Raw genomic sequence first — 20000 nt, forward strand, 5'->3', positions numbered from 1 at the left:
CTCAAGTCTTGATGATTTATGACCCTGATTTATGGCCTGATTTATGGCCGTACAGTCCGTGTAGATTGACAGGTAGTCAGAAGTGTGCATGGTCAGTTTGGATTGATTTATGACTATAAGGCCTGTCAGTCAAAGCGGTTGCCATGCCACTGGGTCCTGTGACCCTTGATTGACATGGCAGAGGTGTGTAAATCAAAAGATCAAAGAGATCTCAGATTTGACTTGTGTTGTGTTTATTACTGGATATATGATGGTTGTATCTGTTACCAGAGCAGTGGGGGATTTCTTATGATGGTTGTATCTGTAACCAGAGCTGTGGGGGGTTTCTGTGAAGTTCCTTTCTGGCTTGTTGTTCACACCTAAAGACAGTGGGAGGTGTTTGGGTTCTTCCTGGGGAAAAAAAATGGCTGTGCAAAAGTGAGGGTTTTGACGTCTTGACAGGATCAATGTTTGTTTGATCTATATGGTGTTGATACCTAGGCACCAACAGGCCACATGCCCCCCGTCTACAAACACATTTGAAAAGGAGGACGATGTCTGGTGTCTTTCCAGGTGAGAATTTCAAAGAGTGAGAGAGACAATTATCTAAATCATCAACTAACCAAGCCGCTGAAGAGATAAATAATTGAATGTTATCTGGAATTAATAAAATCAAACAGGCATTCCTTAATGTTAAGAAAATACTATCCTTAATATGTAATGTGTAAAAGGAGTTGAAATCTCACGCTAATTTTAAAACCAACTCTAAACACACACACACACACACACACACACATTGGTTTTCCATGTTCTATGGGACATCCCGTAGACGTAATGCTTTTTTTAGACTGTACAAATTGTATTTTGCATCACCATACACCAACCTTACACTTAAACCTACCCCTTACAGAAAATTTCGTTAATTTTAAGATTTTCAAAAACACTTCATTCTGTATGATTTATAAACTTGTTTCCTCACAGGGACAAAAACAATCCCCAAGGATTTTGGATATTACCATCATTGTTCCCCATAACAGGGGGTATACCTGAACCACACAAACACACACACACACACACACAAACACATACACACAAACACACACACACACACACTCACACACACACAGACACACACAGTAAAACTGAGTAAACTAAATTTTATTTATGAGCAAATTCGTATTTGTTGTTTTTACTTTGTGTTATGTAAGAAATGTTTTAATTTAATAATCTAACCTGTAGTATGTGTACTGTAAATGAACAAATATACATTTAGCTTAAACTCAGTAAAATAATTACACCTACCATTTTAAACATGTTTAAAAGATTACACATTGTGTGTCACTAAAGCAACGCACACTGTCTATTGTCTTAAAAAATGTTTAAATAACCTGATGACCAGCATTGTTTCTTTAGATCATTTATGCACACAAGTGCTTTTTTCGCACGAGTAGAAAACTCTTTGGATGTGTTTGGCAAAAACATCATTTCTACATCTTAAATGCATGACTGAACTTTTCTTATTCGACAGAAATACTATTTTCTAATTATTTACCCGGCGTATAACACTTGGTGTAAATGTTCTTACCTAGAACAGAAAACATACACTTTGACTATTTGACTATTTTGTAGGCATCATGTAATGTTAAATGGTTTACAAAAAAAAATTAGCACCAGCAGCTGTGATTTTCAAAATGAAAGAAATGTACAAGCTAAGGATGTTTCAACTATTATCATCATTTCCTTTTGACTCTGATAAACTGGTAATGAATTTTCTATGCAAGTGACACGATATACAGTTCTCATACTATTTGTGTAGATAGCTGTGCTAAAACATTTATGACTATTTTTGCATGCCAGCAGATTATGTCAAGGGTGTTTCACATCTAAGAATCAAAATGTTTTTTAAATGACATTTTTCTTACACCTCAAGATTTAGCCATATCAAGATTTTGGACGGCCGTTCACAATTTGTTTGTTGGACTGTACGTTTTTAGGTGATCTCTGTGTGGTGTCATCATAATAGGAATAAATGAAAATTAAGAAATTAAGTTACAGTTTTTCTCTTCGAGATATTTCTTTTAGTGCAACTTTGTGTCTGTCCAAAAAGTGTGATCACATGAAGCATCGACACAACAAAAAATTAAGTCTAGCTGTTTTACACTTAAAACTATTACGACCTAAACAAATGAAACGGTTCCACTGAAAGATGCCCACTCGTTTAAGTTTGAGCATGTTAAAGTTTCCACACTCCTGTGTAGAGATAAATTTTATCCATAACCTTTTGTGTATTCACGTGACCAAATCACTAAGAAAGAGAGTATAGCAAGAAAGCAAATGTTTACAAGGCATATAAAATTCAGAATACAATTGTTAAAAAAAATTATGCTGATTTGTAAATGGTATTTTTATTAATCCACTAGATTAAGTCATCTTGTTCAGATAGCAGATGAAACCATTCACATTTTGTTTGTTTTTCCGTTTTTGTTTTAAGACTCCTGTAAGTTCATGCTAACTCTCGCGTGGGAAAGAGAGCAGGGTGAGCACATCCTATTCATTTAAGAAAAAGTATTAAACATTTGACTGAACCTTTTTATTATTTTGACAAAACACAACAACATTAAAGAATGTTATCCGTTCCTATGGCCATCTTCTTTGACTCAAATAAAGCAACATCTCTGGTGTACGTAAGCATCTACAATGTGTGTATGTGCTAAACATCTGTTTCTCCACTTCAGACAGATTTGTTAGATGGGCTTTTGTTGTAATACAGACACATTTGAGAACTACGATGTTCTCACTTTTGTAATGGTTATAGAAAAATTCAAACATAACTTTTGCATACGTAGCAAAACTGACTAAAAAAATCACTGAATTAAAAAATGCAAAAGTGTGTACGGCATTTGGCAACAGGATTTTAGCTGTAATGAGCACATAAGACAAAAATTGTCAATGTGTGACTTGTAAATATATATTATTTTAGTTGATTTATTTATTTTTACCAGAGATAGTTGACTGATCTGTTTACATGTTGTTTTGCAGTTTTCTGATGAAGAGTTTTCTCTGACTGTGGTCAAACATACAGTGCCTGTTCATAGGAATTTTTACAGCATAACTACAGCATAAAAATATCGCCCCTACATCTAGAGCTCTTGTTCATATAGCTGATGATGATGTTCACATTTTTATTAGTCGTACTCGTTAGTTTCAACATTTCTACTGGACATTAAAGAGTAGACCTATGTGTACTCCCTTTATGTCAGAAGCATTAACATCTACCGTGTGCTAAGAATTTTCTGTTTTCTCCACTTTTGGTGGATTTACTAGAGGGACTATGTGACCTTGTTGTAATGTGATTACGTTTAAGATACATATGATTGCACTAAACCCCCTTGAATAGGTTATAGACATACTCTTTTATACAGGAAATGTTTCCACAACAGAAATATGTATCAGAATAACAAATACCTAATTTGAAAATATGAAATCCTCTCTTCCGAACTATTGTGAAAACTTTTAATGTTGATCCGGCCCACCAGCCGTGGATCTTTTTCATTGTTTTTTTTAGATAAAGACTATTCTCAGAGTTTGGTAAACAGGCAAAAACATGAACAAAATGTAGTACAAGATGATTAAATGATTGTCAAGAGACTGTTTAAACTGAGATTGTGATGCACTTTAGAGCTAAAAATTTTCAATCAACTTGAAAATGTGTCCTGCCATTTTCTGTTCTGACTGTTACACTTAATACAAACCCGTCTATTACACTTAAAGTTAGACATTAAAAGTCATGGATGCCACAGGAACTATTTCCTTTCTCTGTTTCTCTAAACATCACACTAAATAAACCAGAGATCACATGTAGAAAGAATTCATTGAAAGGGGTATGTTTTAGTCCATTTTAGATGGTCTGCACCAACACATGTTTTAGATGTTTTAGGTATTCATCAGACTAACAGGTTTGATTTGGGAAACACACACAACTGGAACTGAGTGTTGTCATGTCTTTATAATTGATCTACTTTTACTTTTAAAACAACACAGTGTGAAATTATGGTCTTCGACAGCATGGGCCCCTGAAATGTTGTAGTATATCTTTGTTTTCACAAAATATCTAAACATTTATCTATCTTAAAATATTAGTTATTACGTGTTTACAAAGTTGTCATGTCTGACGTTTACATTTTTAAGAACATCTGATATAGTTTATCATCTTTTAAATTTTATAACGTATATTTCACCAAACCTTGATGCCTGAAAAACGGGTTTAGCATCAGTCCACCTTTCAGTTGTTAGCCAGAAAATGCAAGTGAGCCGAGATTTCATTACTGAGATAATCTACATGATGTGAATCTAGCTCACAGTTACATTACAGTTTTGGGGTTCTAGTTTATGTTGAATAGTGTTTGTTACTGCTCCACATGTTTAACACCACATTACTCCATTGTGAAGATATGTACTGTATAAAAAGTTTTTCACTGTAGTAGTCCAACTCTGAAACCAGACCAAACAAAAATGAGCTTGAGCCTTAGTTGTAGCAGAATTAAAATGTTTTCTTTTTATCTTTCCATGATTTGTGCGGGTTGTTCTGAACCATGGTTTCATTTTAAACATCACAATCGTATTGTATTGTCCTGTATGATTGTAAAGAGTTTTGTGTGTGTCAGTCTCTGGATTTTTTTTTTTTTGCAAACAGAACTGCTGTAATGTTAGCGAGCTCTTTGTGTTGTCTGCTTTACTGTGTTTATATACGTCAGATTTCTTTAAATTTGCTCGATTAAAGTATTTAACACAGTTTTGGGTAATGTGTGTGTGAATATAGAGGATCTTTACAAATATTTTTTCTTGAAATATCCATCTAACACTCTGAACCGAGACTGCTTCTTTTAAATATAACATTAACACATTCATGATAATTATAGTTCTCGGCCGATTTGTACATAATTAAATTATATTAGTGGTCATCACAAACAAACTGTAAACAAAACCACCATGCAACAGTGTACTTTAGATTTACTAGAAAGATAATTTTGATGCTTTGTTCGCAAGGAAAACATACATTGTTTAAGATGAAAATAATCTCACTGAATGTGCTAAAGCATCCAATGTTTTATGACTACTGAAGGTGTCACATCCTTGTTTGTTTCACACTTGTGGGGTCCTACCTACTTTCCAAGTGTGATACTTAAAAAAGCTTTAGTGGCATATAGTTAACCACAGAAGACTTTCTGCATGCTCCTGTTACAATGACTGCCGTCGCTCCAAACAGTCCTGACACATCTAGAAGAATGATGTGTGTAACACCGCCAAGAAGTTCTGCTGAAATGAGAGAGGAGCTGACTTTTGTACCAAGGAAAAAATCAAGGGAAGAGCATAAGAAAGGTTCTCATTGAAGATGAAGATATTGTGAAACAAGATTTCACTGTGTCTTATGATCGTGTGGGGAGATTTGTGTTTGACAAAGAGTTGCAGATTGTGAAGCTCTACGTTTTGGAATCTTATGAAGAATATACATCCGAATGCACCTACCTGCTTTTGACCGCCGTAGACTGGGCATACTTCTACAATCAAATTTGGAGAAACTTTAATATGGATGAAAACATCTGGTACATTTTCCAATGGGATGGTACAATGCCTGGTATGCGGTACTATGCAAGAAAGCCACCAGACTACATATCTATAGCATCCTATTGGAACAAAACGCTTCATGACCAGAATTATCTCATGCAGATAAATAAACGTCGGGAGGACTTTGAAACAAACTTTGACTCTGATGAGTCTGATCGTGACTGACCTCTTCCTGAGGTCAACCCTTACGAATGCTGCAAAAAGAGACTATATTTTGAGCAATGTGACATACCCATGTTGAACACAATTTTTTCAATGATAAACAAGCTGTTTCAGTCAATTTAAATTTATTTTAAAACCGAATGATCAGTCAGATAATAGTGTATTCGGTATAACAAACCTGAACAATGATGTTGTAATGTTTCTTTTTCAGTGTTTACTCACCCTTTTATGTGTTCCTTGCTCTATGTTTAATAAATGGCTGTTGGATTAAGTTTTCCCAAGCCACAATACATTACTGTTACTTGAAACAAGTGTCTTAACAAAAATCCTAATAAACCTCGTAATCTATAATCAAAATATCTTCCAGTGAAAATGACAGAATTCTCTTTGGTGACATAAACTAGGCTTCGCCGGTCAAAACACATCCCTAATTAGGCCCCTTCACCCTCCTCCACTTTTAGAGTGCAACACCCCCATCTCAACAACCAACCAAGCAACATTTGAAACGTAGAAACAAGACCACCCTTTTTTTTTTGTTTAAATGTACAGAAGATCCACCACTACTTCCTCGTGACTATGGCTAGTCTTCTTCCCCTGTGAGCGGCTGACCTCATAAACTCTGCAGTTATCACAGGTTTTCCTAGATCTGCGAACAAGGGTTTTACAGCACGGTCAGCGGAGCTACTGCAACATCTTGTTGATCAAAACATTATCTACATGGACTGACAGAATCAGCTTCAACAATAAAATTTGTCTGAAACTGATGCTAATTTTTCAAATAATAAGGCTTCGACGGATCTGAACCATAAACCAGAAATTGAAACCGAAATTGCACAAGGCCTGGATCGTCGTGGATTAATACAGTCAGTCCAGATTCTGGGAAATGGTGACAACATTCTATATTGATTAGGGTACAAAGTCTATCTCTTGAATTAAATTCTGAAAAGGATGTCTGACGCTGGGCAAAAGCAGATGGATTGCAACTGGAGTTCTGTCGCCGCTACGGATGATCAGCTGAAGTGCGACTGCACCCCGGGGGAAGCGTGTCATGTAACAGACTACATAGACACTATGTTTAAACAGCGTTACCGAGAACAAATGATCAAACTGATGCATGCGGTCATAGAGAATCCAAATCATGATTGTACCGGGGATACCAAGTGTGTAAAAAATCTTAAGAATGAAATGAATGTTGTAAGAAGCCTGAAAAATAACCCATGGCCTGATTTGACTAGTATGTTTATTACCAGTAAAGAATCAGTCTGTGTAACGACTAGAAAAATTCTGGATGTGATGTCTGAATGTGACAATGAGATGGACATTAACGAGATTCTCTGTCTGTGTACATGTGTAACAGATTTATGTACATTGTTGATTTCAAAAAATTATGGTTCCATGACATGTGAGATTGTTCAAACTTACGTCAACTACATACTAGAACAAAACATGCTGGCCTGTAGAGATTTTCTTTTCTGGCTAGACCACCTGTAATGTCATTATTACTGTTTGTTAGTAATGCCAATTTGACCATTTTCTTCACTACTTCAGTGTATGAATGTATATTCAAAAATCTATTGTTGAAATAAAAAGTTGAATCACATTTTAATCTTTTGTGGTTTATGAAACAATGGGTCTGAGCTCATGAAAAATGTGTTAATGTTATATTTAAAAGAAGCAGTCTCGGTTCAGAGTGTTAGATGGATATTTCAAGAAAAAATATTTGTAAAGATCCTCTATATTCACACACACATTACCCAAAACTGTGTTAAATACTTTAATCGAGCAAATTTAAAGAAATCTGACATATATAAACACAGTAAAGCAGACAACACAAAGAGCTCGCTAACATTACAGCAGTTCTGTTTGCAAAAAAAAAAAATCCAGAGACTGACACACACAAAACTCTTTACAATCATACAGGACAATACAATACGATTGTGATGTTTAAAATGAAACCATGGTTCAGAACAACCCGCACAAATCATGGAAAGATAAAAAGAAAACATTTTAATTCTGCTACAACTAAGGCTCAAGCTCATTTTTGTTTGGTCTGGTTTCAGAGTTGGACTACTACAGTGAAAAACTTTTTATACAGTACATATCTTCACAATGGAGTAATGTGGTGTTAAACATGTGGAGCAGTAACAAACACTATTCAACATAAACTAGAACCCCAAAACTGTAATGTAACTGTGAGCTAGATTCACATCATGTAGATTATCTCAGTAATGAAATCTCGGCTCACTTGCATTTTCTGGCTAACAACTGAAAGGTGGACTGATGCTAAACCCGTTTTTCAGGCATCAAGGTTTGGTGAAATATACGTTATAAAATTTAAAAGATGATAAACTATATCAGATGTTCTTAAAAATGTAAACGTCAGACATGACAACTTTGTAAACACGTAATAACTAATATTTTAAGATAGATAAATGTTTAGATATTTTGTGAAAACAAAGATATACTACAACATTTCAGGGGCCCATGCTGTCGAAGACCATAATTTCACACTGTGTTGTTTTAAAAGTAAAAGTAGATCAATTATAAAGACATGACAACACTCAGTTCCAGTTGTGTGTGTTTCCCAAATCAAACCTGTTAGTCTGATGAATACCTAAAACATCTAAAACATGTGTTGGTGCAGACCATCTAAAATGGACTAAAACATACCCCTTTCAATGAATTCTTTCTACATGTGATCTCTGGTTTATTTAGTGTGATGTTTAGAGAAACAGAGAAAGGAAATAGTTCCTGTGGCATCCATGACTTTTAATGTCTAACTTTAAGTGTAATAGACGGGTTTGTATTAAGTGTAACAGTCAGAACAGAAAATGGCAGGACACATTTTCAAGTTGATTGAAAATTTTTAGCTCTAAAGTGCATCACAATCTCAGTTTAAACAGTCTCTTGACAATCATTTAATCATCTTGTACTACATTTTGTTCATGTTTTTGCCTGTTTACCAAACTCTGAGAATAGTCTTTATCTAAAAAAACAATGAAAAAGATCCACGGCTGGTGGGCCGGATCAACATTAAAAGTTTTCACAATAGTTCGGAAGAGAGGATTTCATATTTTCAAATTAGGTATTTGTTATTCTGATACATATTTCTGTTGTGGAAACATTTCCTGTATAAAAGAGTATGTCTATAACCTATTCAAGGGGGTTTAGTGCAATCATATGTATCTTAAACGTAATCACATTACAACAAGGTCACATAGTCCCTCTAGTAAATCCACCAAAAGTGGAGAAAACAGAAAATTCTTAGCACACGGTAGATGTTAATGCTTCTGACATAAAGGGAGTACACATAGGTCTACTCTTTAATGTCCAGTAGAAATGTTGAAACTAACGAGTACGACTAATAAAAATGTGAACATCATCATCAGCTATATGAACAAGAGCTCTAGATGTAGGGGCGATATTTTTATGCTGTAGTTATGCTGTAAAAATTCCTATGAACAGGCACTGTATGTTTGACCACAGTCAGAGAAAACTCTTCATCAGAAAACTGCAAAACAACATGTAAACAGATCAGTCAACTATCTCTGGTAAAAATAAATAAATCAACTAAAATAATATATATTTACAAGTCACACATTGACAATTTTTGTCTTATGTGCTCATTACAGCTAAAATCCTGTTGCCAAATGCCGTACACACTTTTGCATTTTTTAATTCAGTGATTTTTTTAGTCAGTTTTGCTACGTATGCAAAAGTTATGTTTGAATTTTTCTATAACCATTACAAAAGTGAGAACATCGTAGTTCTCAAATGTGTCTGTATTACAACAAAAGCCCATCTAACAAATCTGTCTGAAGTGGAGAAACAGATGTTTAGCACATACACACATTGTAGATGCTTACGTACACCAGAGATGTTGCTTTATTTGAGTCAAAGAAGATGGCCATAGGAACGGATAACATTCTTTAATGTTGTTGTGTTTTGTCAAAATAATAAAAAGGTTCAGTCAAATGTTTAATACTTTTTCTTAAATGAATAGGATGTGCTCACCCTGCTCTCTTTCCCACGCGAGAGTTAGCATGAACTTACAGGAGTCTTAAAACAAAAACGGAAAAACAAACAAAATGTGAATGGTTTCATCTGCTATCTGAACAAGATGACTTAATCTAGTGGATTAATAAAAATACCATTTACAAATCAGCATAATTTTTTTTAACAATTGTATTCTGAATTTTATATGCCTTGTAAACATTTGCTTTCTTGCTATACTCTCTTTCTTAGTGATTTGGTCACGTGAATACACAAAAGGTTATGGATAAAATTTATCTCTACACAGGAGTGTGGAAACTTTAACATGCTCAAACTTAAACGAGTGGGCATCTTTCAGTGGAACCGTTTCATTTGTTTAGGTCGTAATAGTTTTAAGTGTAAAACAGCTAGACTTAATTTTTTGTTGTGTCGATGCTTCATGTGATCACACTTTTTGGACAGACACAAAGTTGCACTAAAAGAAATATCTCGAAGAGAAAAACTGTAACTTAATTTCTTAATTTTCATTTATTCCTATTATGATGACACCACACAGAGATCACCTAAAAACGTACAGTCCAACAAACAAATTGTGAACGGCCGTCCAAAATCTTGATATGGCTAAATCTTGAGGTGTAAGAAAAATGTCATTTAAAAAACATTTTGATTCTTAGATGTGAAACACCCTTGACATAATCTGCTGGCATGCAAAAATAGTCATAAATGTTTTAGCACAGCTATCTACACAAATAGTATGAGAACTGTATATCGTGTCACTTGCATAGAAAATTCATTACCAGTTTATCAGAGTCAAAAGGAAATGATGATAATAGTTGAAACATCCTTAGCTTGTACATTTCTTTCATTTTGAAAATCACAGCTGCTGGTGCTAATTTTTTTTTGTAAACCATTTAACATTACATGATGCCTACAAAATAGTCAAATAGTCAAAGTGTATGTTTTCTGTTCTAGGTAAGAACATTTACACCAAGTGTTATACGCCGGGTAAATAATTAGAAAATAGTATTTCTGTCGAATAAGAAAAGTTCAGTCATGCATTTAAGATGTAGAAATGATGTTTTTGCCAAACACATCCAAAGAGTTTTCTACTCGTGCGAAAAAAGCACTTGTGTGCATAAATGATCTAAAGAAACAATGCTGGTCATCAGGTTATTTAAACATTTTTTAAGACAATAGACAGTGTGCGTTGCTTTAGTGACACACAATGTGTAATCTTTTAAACATGTTTAAAATGGTAGGTGTAATTATTTTACTGAGTTTAAGCTAAATGTATATTTGTTCATTTACAGTACACATACTACAGGTTAGATTATTAAATTAAAACATTTCTTACATAACACAAAGTAAAAACAACAAATACGAATTTGCTCATAAATAAAATTTAGTTTACTCAGTTTTACTGTGTGTGTCTGTGTGTGTGTGAGTGTGTGTGTGTGTGTGTTTGTGTGTATGTGTTTGTGTGTGTGTGTGTGTGTGTTTGTGTGGTTCAGGTATACCCCCTGTTATGGGGAACAATGATGGTAATATCCAAAATCCTTGGGGATTGTTTTTGTCCCTGTGAGGAAACAAGTTTATAAATCATACAGAATGAAGTGTTTTTGAAAATCTTAAAATTAACGAAATTTTCTGTAAGGGGTAGGTTTAAGTGTAAGGTTGGTGTATGGTGATGCAAAATACAATTTGTACAGTCTAAAAAAAGCATTACGTCTACGGGATGTCCCATAGAACATGGAAAACCAATGTGTGTGTGTGTGTGTGTGTGTGTGTTTAGAGTTGGTTTTAAAATTAGCGTGAGATTTCAACTCCTTTTACACATTACATATTAAGGATAGTATTTTCTTAACATTAAGGAATGCCTGTTTGATTTTATTAATTCCAGATAACATTCAATTATTTATCTCTTCAGCGGCTTGGTTAGTTGATGATTTAGATAATTGTCTCTCTCACTCTTTGAAATTCTCACCTGGAAAGACACCAGACATCGTCCTCCTTTTCAAATGTGTTTGTAGACGGGGGGCATGTGGCCTGTTGGTGCCTAGGTATCAACACCATATAGATCAAACAAACATTGATCCTGTCAAGACGTCAAAACCCTCACTTTTGCACAGCCATTTTTTTTCCCCAGGAAGAACCCAAACACCTCCCACTGTCTTTAGGTGTGAACAACAAGCCAGAAAGGAACTTCACAGAAACCCCCCACAGCTCTGGTTACAGATACAACCATCATAAGAAATCCCCCACTGCTCTGGTAACAGATACAACCATCATATATCCAGTAATAAACACAACACAAGTCAAATCTGAGATCTCTTTGATCTTTTGATTTACACACCTCTGCCATGTCAATCAAGGGTCACAGGACCCAGTGGCATGGCAACCGCTTTGACTGACAGGCCTTATAGTCATAAATCAATCCAAACTGACCATGCACACTTCTGACTACCTGTCAATCTACACGGACTGTACGGCCATAAATCAGGCCATAAATCAGGGTCATAAATCATCAAGACTTGAGATAAAGTGTATGATAGGACTACTTACAAAATAACTTGGAAACAGAAGAGGATTTGGGAAAAGGAGACAACGAGGAATCTAATGGAATGGGAAAGGAAAGAATACAGAGAAGAAGATCCATAAAGGTAACCCCCAATATAGAAATGGTTAAAAATAGAAGGCAGAAGAAAAGAAAAGAATTTGATGAAAACAGATTTGGGGTACTGATGAATAGGGAAGAAGAAAATGAAGGATGTATATAGGAAATAACTTTTTAATTATTAGCCTTTTAAGTATTATATCATTAAATGTTAGAGGTTTATTGAAAGAGGAAAAATTTGAAAAAGTGAAAGAACTGTGTAAAAAATCAAATGTGATCTTATTGCAAGAAACAAATTGGAAAAATGAAAAGATGGAAGATGTTAAAAGAAGATGGAAGGGGGAAATTTATTATAATAATGGTGATGGTGAAAGAGGAAAAGGAGTTGCAGTTTTAGTTAAAAGAAATACATGTGATGATGTTAAAATTATATATTGTGATAAAGAAGGCAAATGTATAATTGTGAAAATGGTCTGTGGAGGAGAAACTATAATTTTATGTAATGTACATGCTCCAAATGCAGAGGATGAAAAGAAAATATTTTTTAATAATTTAAATGATTATATAGAAAAGTGGGAAAAGGTTGTATTAATGGGTGACTTTAACACTGCTTTGAGTAGAATGGATATAGCCAAAGATATGGTTTTTAAAAGAGATAGTGGAAGGGATGAATTGCTTAAATTAATTGATAAAAATGATCTAATAGATATATGGAGAGAACGAAATGAAGGAATAAAAGATTTTTCAAGGCAACAGTTAGTAAAAGATAAAATTAAGCAGAGTAGAATAGATTTTATGTTGATTAAAAGAAATATGGAAAGAAATATTGACAAGATATATTACAAAATTACATCTCTTAGTGATCATAGTATGTAATAGTTAATTTTAATGAAACTGGTGTAGAGAGGGGAAAGGGGATATGGTGTTTAAATAATGAACTTTTAAAAGATGAGAACTATAAATTTGCAGTGGAAACAATAATAATGAATGAGAGAGGGAAAGGGATGTTCGAAGAAGATAAGAGGGTGTGGTGGGATAATGTAAAATATGAAATAAAAAAGTATTCATTGAGGTATAGTAGATTGAAACAAAAGATTAAAAGGGGAGAAGAAGTAGCAGTTAGGAATATTTTGAAAGAGGAATTACAAAAAGAAAATGGAGATATAGAAAGGATTATAATTTACGAGGAAAAATTAAAAGAAATAGAAGAAGAAAAATGTAGAGGAGCTATGATAAGAAGTAGGGTAAAGAATGTGATGGAAGGAGAAAGGTGTACACATTTCTTTTTTAATTTAGAGGAAAGTAGACAAAAGGCTGATACAATAAAGGAAGTATTAAAAAAGGATGGGAGAAGAGTAAAAGAGTCCAAAGAGATTTTGCAAAGTGTAAGGGAATTTTATGCAGATCTATTTAAAAGCGAAGGTATAAAAGAGGAGGAAAAGCAGGTTTTATTAAAGAGTGTTAAAAAAAAAGTAGTTAAAGAGGATAAAGAAATGTGCGATAAGGATTTTTTAGAGGAAGAAATAGAGACAGCAATAGTACAGTTAAACAATGGGAAGAGTCCTGGAGCAGATGGTTTGACTAGTGAATTTTATAGAGTTTTTAAGGATATTTTAATCCCCATTTTAAAACCCGTGTATGAGGAAATTTATGATAGAGGGCAAGCAAGTCAATTGATGAGAGTAGGATTGGTAAAGCTAATTTTTAAAAAAAGAGGTGATTCAGCTGATTTAAAGAACTATAGACCTATATCAATGTTAAATACAGATTTTAAAATTCTTGCAAAAATGTTAGCAAATCGATTAAAGAAGGTTCTACCTGAAATAATAACAACAAATCAATCATATTCAATAATAGGGAGAGAAATAAGTGATACAGTTAGTAATATAAGAGAAAAAATAAGTTATATGACAGAGAATAATAAAGAAGGATACATAATTAGTTTAGATTTGGAAAAAGCATTTGATAGGGTAGAATATGATTTTTTATTTGAACTTTTAGAGCATTTTGGTTTTGGGAATAATTTTATAAAATGGATTAGAGTTTTATACAAAGGGGCAATTAGTTGTATAAAGTGTAATGGGTTTTTAACTGATGTATTTAGTATAACAAGATCAGTAAGACAAGGGTGTCCTTTATCTGCATTATTGTATAGTATAGTTGCTGAACCACTGGGTTTAGTGGTTGGGGAAGATGAAAATATTAAAGGAATAGGTTTTGAAGGATTAGAAAAGGAACAAAAAATTTATCAATATGCTGATGACACAACATTAATTTTAAGGGATATAGATAGCGTTGAGAGAGCAATGAATACAATACAAAACTATTGTAAAGGTTCAGGAGCAAAAATAAATATAGATAAGACGGTCATGATGAGAATAGGAACAGCAAAGCCTTTACCAGATTATTTTAGTTTTAAAGAAGAGACCGAAAATATGAAAATATTGGGAATTAGAATTGGGAAAGATGAAAAGAAAACTAGAGATTTAATATGGGACGAAATCTTAGGGGGAATGGAGAGAAGATTGACCTTCTGGAGACAAAGGATGTTGAAATTAAGAGGGAAAATTTTGATTATAAATGCTCTGATGCTTTCAAAAATGTGGTATACATTAGAGGTTACTTCATTGCCGTTGTGGGCTTATAAGAGGTTGAAAAAGTGTATTTTGAATTTTATATGGGAGGGGAAACCAGCAAAGATTGCTTATGATACACTGATAGGACCAATTGAGGAGGGAGGTTTAGGTTTGTTAGATCCATATTTAAGGATGAAGAGTTTAAGGGTAAAAACTATGAAGAAATTTTTGAATAAAGAAAATAAACAGGAATGGAAGGAAGGTATGAAATATTTTTTAAATAGGTGTGGTGGTTTTAACATGGGAAAGGACATTATATGGATGAAATTGAAAGAAAATATGTTAAATGGTGTATCAGAATTGTATAAAGAAGTTTTAAGAGCGTGGAAAGAATATTTATTGACAGTTGTATACAAACCAGAAGGGATGGAGGAGCTTTTGAATCAACCATTATTTTTAAATTCAAATATTGTATATGAAAATAATGAAATATATTTTAAGACATGGATTAAAGCAGGAATAAATAAAGTCAAAGATGTTTTATATGAGGTAAAAGAAGGTTTTATACCACTGCAAGGTATAGTAGATGAAATTGAAGAGAGTGGAGATGAGGTTGATAAGAGAATTGTAAAGCAACAGTTTGACAAAATTAAAAAAGCAATTCCAAATGAATGGATAGAAAGAATAGAAAAAAAGGAGGAAGGAGAAGGAAAGGTTCATGTCATTTTAAATGAATGTGGGAATAAAGTGTATTTTCAGTCATGTTCTTTAAAAATGATATATACATTTTTTAGAAAAAAGGTTTTTGCTAAACCAATAGCAAATGGTTTTTGGAATAGACTATTTCCAGGGACGGAATGTGAAAATATTTGGGAGAATTTAAGAATAGGTTATATGGATCCAGTGATTGAGATTTTTAATTTTCTTTTAAGACACAATGTAATTTATACAAAAATGAGATTATGTAAAATGGGTTTTGAACAAAATGCAAGATGTGATGTATGTGAAAAAGAAGATGAAGGTCTTTTACATTTGTTTTTATTCTGTTCTGAACTAGAAGATTTTGTGAGGAAATTTAAAATGTTTGTTGAGGACATTTTGGGAGAAAAAATTGAAAGACAATTGGAATGGAATCAATTTTTTTTACTTGGTAAAAAAGGGAAAGGGAAAGAAATGTATAGAGTAAATTTCATTTTATCTATAGCAAGGTATGCAATTTGGGGTAGACGTAATGTAATGAGAGAAAAAAGTTGCAATATTAATATGTGGATTTTTTTTAGAAGAAAGTTGGAAGGACATATACATACTTTATATAATTATTTTAGTATGAATGGACAAGTTGATAAGTTTTATAAAATCCTCATAGGGAAGGGTACAAGAATATTGGAATGCTTTCAAGAATATAACATAAATCTGCCAAAAGAGTTTCAGCTAATTATTAAAGAAAGGGGTTTGTAAATGAAATAAGGAATGAGGAAGAATGAATATATAAAGTGGTTATGTACACTTGTTTTCTGTTTGAAATAAATGTGTAGTTATACATTGTTTTTTATAAAATAAAAAAAAAAAAAAAAAAGCTATGCCCGATCTCGTCTGATCTCGGAAGCTAAGCAGGTTTGGGCCTGGTTAGTACTTGGATGGGAGACCGCCTGGGAATACCAGGTGCTGTAAGCTTTTTGGAAATTTTTCACTTAGTATATAATAATTTTGCCAAAAAATAGAGTCAATGCCGATCTCTGAATATTAGCAGGTTTGGGCCTGGTTAGTACATGGATGGGAGACTGCCTGGGAATACCAGGTGCTTTAATCTTTTTGGAAAATTTCACGAATTATATAATAATCTTTCATTAAAAAAAAAAAAGAGTCAATGCCCGATCTCTGAATCTTAACAGGTTTAGGTCTGGTTAGTACTTTTATGAGAGACTGCCTAGGAATACCAGGTGCTTTAAGCTTTTGGGTTTTCATTCCTACTTATATAATGTACTGGCGATAAGATTGGCTGGTCTTTAAATAGCCCTCTCTTTGCAGCAGACTTCGCTTACGGCCATACCATCCTGGCTATGTCCGATCTCGTCTGATCTCGGAAGCTAAGCAGGTTTGGGCCTGGTTAGTACTTGGATGGGAGACCGCCTGGGAATACCAGGTGCTGTAAGCTTTTTGGAAATTTTTCACTTAGTATATAATAATTTTGCCAAAAAATAGAGTCAATGCCCGATCTCTGAATATTTGCAGGTTTGGGCCTGGTTAGTACATGGATGGGAGACTGCCTCGGAATACCAGGTGCTTTAATCTTTTTGGAAAATTTCACGAATTATATAATAATCTTTCATTAAAAAAAAAAAAAAAAAAAAAAGAGTCAATGCCCGATCTCTGAATTTTAGCAGGTTTAGGTCTGGTTAGTACTTTGATGAGAGACTGCCTAGGAATACCAGGTGCTTTAAGCTTTTGGGTTTTCTTTCCTACTTATATAATGTACTGGCGATAAGATTGGCTGTTCTTTAAATAGCCCCCTCTTTGCAGCAGACTTCGCTTACGGCCATACCAACCTGGCTATGCCCGATCTCGTCTGATCTCGGAAGCTAAGCAGGTTTGGGCCTGGTTAGTACTTGGATGGGAGACCGCCTGGGAATACCAGGTGCTGTAACCTTTTTGGAAATTTTTCACTTAGTATATAATAATTTTGCCAAAAAATTGAGTCAATGCCGATCTCTGAATCTTAGCAGGTTTAGGTCTGGTTAGTACTTTGATGAGAGACTGCCTAGGAATACCAGGTGCTTTAAGCTTTTGGGTTTTCTTTCCTACTTATATAATGTACTGGCGATAAGATTGGCTGTTCTTTAAATAGCCCTCTCTTTGCAGCAGACTTCCCTTACGGCCATACCAACCTGGCTATGCCCAATCTCGTCTGATCTCGGAAGCTAAGCAGGTTTGGGCCTGGTTAGTAATTGGATGGGAGACCGCCTGGGAATACCAGGTGCTGTAAGCTTTTTGGAAATTTTTCACTTAGTATATAATAATTTTGCCAAAAAATAGAGTCAATGCCGATCTCTGAATATTAGCAGGTTTGGGCCTGGTTAGTACATGGATGGGAGACTGCCTGGGAATACCAGGTGCTTTAATCTTTTTGGAAAATTTCACGAATTATATAATAATCTTTCATTAAAAAAAAAAAAGAGTCAATGCCCGATCTCTGAATCTTAACAGGTTTAGGTCTGGTTAGTACTTTTATGAGAGACTGCCTAGGAATACCAGGTGCTTTAAGCTTTTGGGTTTTCATTCCTACTTATATAATGTACTGGCGATAAGATTGGCTGGTCTTTAAATAGCCCTCTCTTTGCAGCAGACTTCGCTTACGGCCATACCATCCTGGCTATGTCCGATCTCGTCTGATCTCGGAAGCTAAGCAGGTTTGGGCCTGGTTAGTACTTGGATGGGAGACCGCTTGGGAATACCAGGTGCTGTAAGCTTTTTGGAAATTTTTCACTTAGTATATAATAATTTTGCCAAAAAAATAGAGTCAATGCCGATCTCTGAATATTAGCAGGTTTGGGCCTGGTTAGTACATGGATGGGAGACTGCCTGGGAATACCAGGTTCTGTAAGCTTTTTGGACATTTTTCACTTAGTATATAATAATTTTGCCAAAAAATAGAGTCAATGCCTGATCTCTGAATCTTAGCAGGTTTAGGTCTGGTTAGTACTTTGATGAGAGACTGCCTAGGAATACCAGGTGCTTTAAGCTTTTGGGCTTTCTTTCCTACTTATATAATGTACTGGCGATAAGAATGGCTGGTCTTTAAATAGCCCTCTCTTTGCAGCAGACTTCGCTTGCGGCCATACCAACCTGGCTATGCCCGATCTCGTCTGATCTCGGAAGCTAAGCAGGTTTGGGCCTGGTTAGTACTTGGATGGGAGACCGCCTGGGAATACCAGGTGCTGTAACCTTTTTGGAAATTTTTCACTTAGTATATAATAATTTTGCCAAAAAATAGAGTCAATGCTGATCTCTGAATCTTAGCAGGTTTAGGTCTGGTTAGTACTTTGATGAGAGACTGCCTAGGAATACCAGGTGCTTTAAGCTTTTGGGTTTTCTTTCCTACTTATATAATGTACTGGCGATAAGATTGGCTGTTCTTTAAATAGCCCTCTCTTTGCAGCAGACTTCGCTTACGGCCATACCAACCTGGCTATGCCCAATCTCGTCTGATCTCGGAAGCTAAGCAGGTTTGGGCCTGGTTAGTACTTGGATGGGAGACCGCCTGGGAATACCAGGTGCTGTAAGCTTTTTGGAAATTTTTCACTTAGTATATAATAATTTTGCCAAAAAATAGAGTCAATGCCAATCTCTGAATTTTAGCAGGTTTGGGCCTGGTTAGTACATGGATGGGAGACTGCCTGGGAATACCAGGTGCTGTAAGCTTTTTGGATATTTTTCACTTACTATATAATAATTTTGCCAAAAAATAGAGTCAATGCCCGATCTCTGAATCTTAGCAGGTTTAGGTCTGGTTAGTACTTTGATGAGAGACTGCCTAGGAATACCAGGTGATTTAAGCTTTTGGGTTTTCTTTCCTACTTATATAATGTACTGGCGATAAGATTGGCTGGTCTTTAAATAGCCCTCTCTTTGCAGCAGACTTCGCTTACGGCCATACCAACCTGGCTATGCCCGATCTCGTCTGATTTCGGAAGCTAAGCAGGTTTGGGCCTGGTTAGTACTTGGATGGGAGACCGCCTGGGAATACCAGGTGCTGTAAGCTTTTTGGACATTTTTCACTTAGTATATAATAATTTTGCCAAAAAATAGAGTCAATGCCTGATCTCTGAATATTAGCAGGTTTGGGCCTGCTTAGTACATGGATGGGAGACTGCCTGGGAATACCAGGTGCTTTAATCTTTTTGGAAAATTTCACGAATTATATAATAATCTTTCATTAAAAAAAAAAAAGAGTCAATGCCCGATCTCTGAATCTTAACAGGTTTAGGTCTGGTTAGTACTTTTATGAGAGACTGCCTAGGAATACCAGGTGCTTTAAGCTTTTGGGCTTTCTT

The 20000-nt window shown here is 34.8% G+C and overlaps 7 non-coding genes across 7 annotated transcripts; all 7 read left to right on the forward strand.

Annotated features, from left to right (window-relative positions):
* The first annotated feature begins 16985 nt into the window (after positions 1 to 16985).
* Positions 16986 to 17104, forward strand: LOC128001511 (5S ribosomal RNA). Its single transcript, XR_008174279.1, has one exon. It is a non-coding gene; the product is annotated as a 5S ribosomal RNA (ribosomal RNA).
* Positions 17105 to 17477: 373 nt separating this feature from the next.
* LOC127998789 (5S ribosomal RNA) lies at positions 17478 to 17596 on the forward strand. The gene has a single exon (XR_008171618.1). It is a non-coding gene; the product is annotated as a 5S ribosomal RNA (ribosomal RNA).
* A 220-nt stretch (positions 17597 to 17816) lies between these two features.
* Positions 17817 to 17935, forward strand: LOC128005829 (5S ribosomal RNA). Its single transcript, XR_008178469.1, has one exon. It is a non-coding gene; the product is annotated as a 5S ribosomal RNA (ribosomal RNA).
* A 362-nt stretch (positions 17936 to 18297) lies between these two features.
* On the forward strand, positions 18298 to 18416 carry LOC128002881 (5S ribosomal RNA). The gene has a single exon (XR_008175616.1). It is a non-coding gene; the product is annotated as a 5S ribosomal RNA (ribosomal RNA).
* Positions 18417 to 18774: 358 nt separating this feature from the next.
* LOC128001155 (5S ribosomal RNA) lies at positions 18775 to 18893 on the forward strand. Its single transcript, XR_008173926.1, has one exon. It is a non-coding gene; the product is annotated as a 5S ribosomal RNA (ribosomal RNA).
* A 220-nt stretch (positions 18894 to 19113) lies between these two features.
* On the forward strand, positions 19114 to 19232 carry LOC128000045 (5S ribosomal RNA). Its single transcript, XR_008172844.1, has one exon. It is a non-coding gene; the product is annotated as a 5S ribosomal RNA (ribosomal RNA).
* Positions 19233 to 19589: 357 nt separating this feature from the next.
* On the forward strand, positions 19590 to 19708 carry LOC127997328 (5S ribosomal RNA). Its single transcript, XR_008170194.1, has one exon. It is a non-coding gene; the product is annotated as a 5S ribosomal RNA (ribosomal RNA).
* Positions 19709 to 20000: the final 292 nt, after the last annotated feature.

This window comes from Carassius gibelio, chromosome B22 (genome assembly GCF_023724105.1).
Source record: "Carassius gibelio isolate Cgi1373 ecotype wild population from Czech Republic chromosome B22, carGib1.2-hapl.c, whole genome shotgun sequence".
NCBI classification, from domain to species: domain Eukaryota; kingdom Metazoa; phylum Chordata; class Actinopteri; order Cypriniformes; family Cyprinidae; genus Carassius; species Carassius gibelio.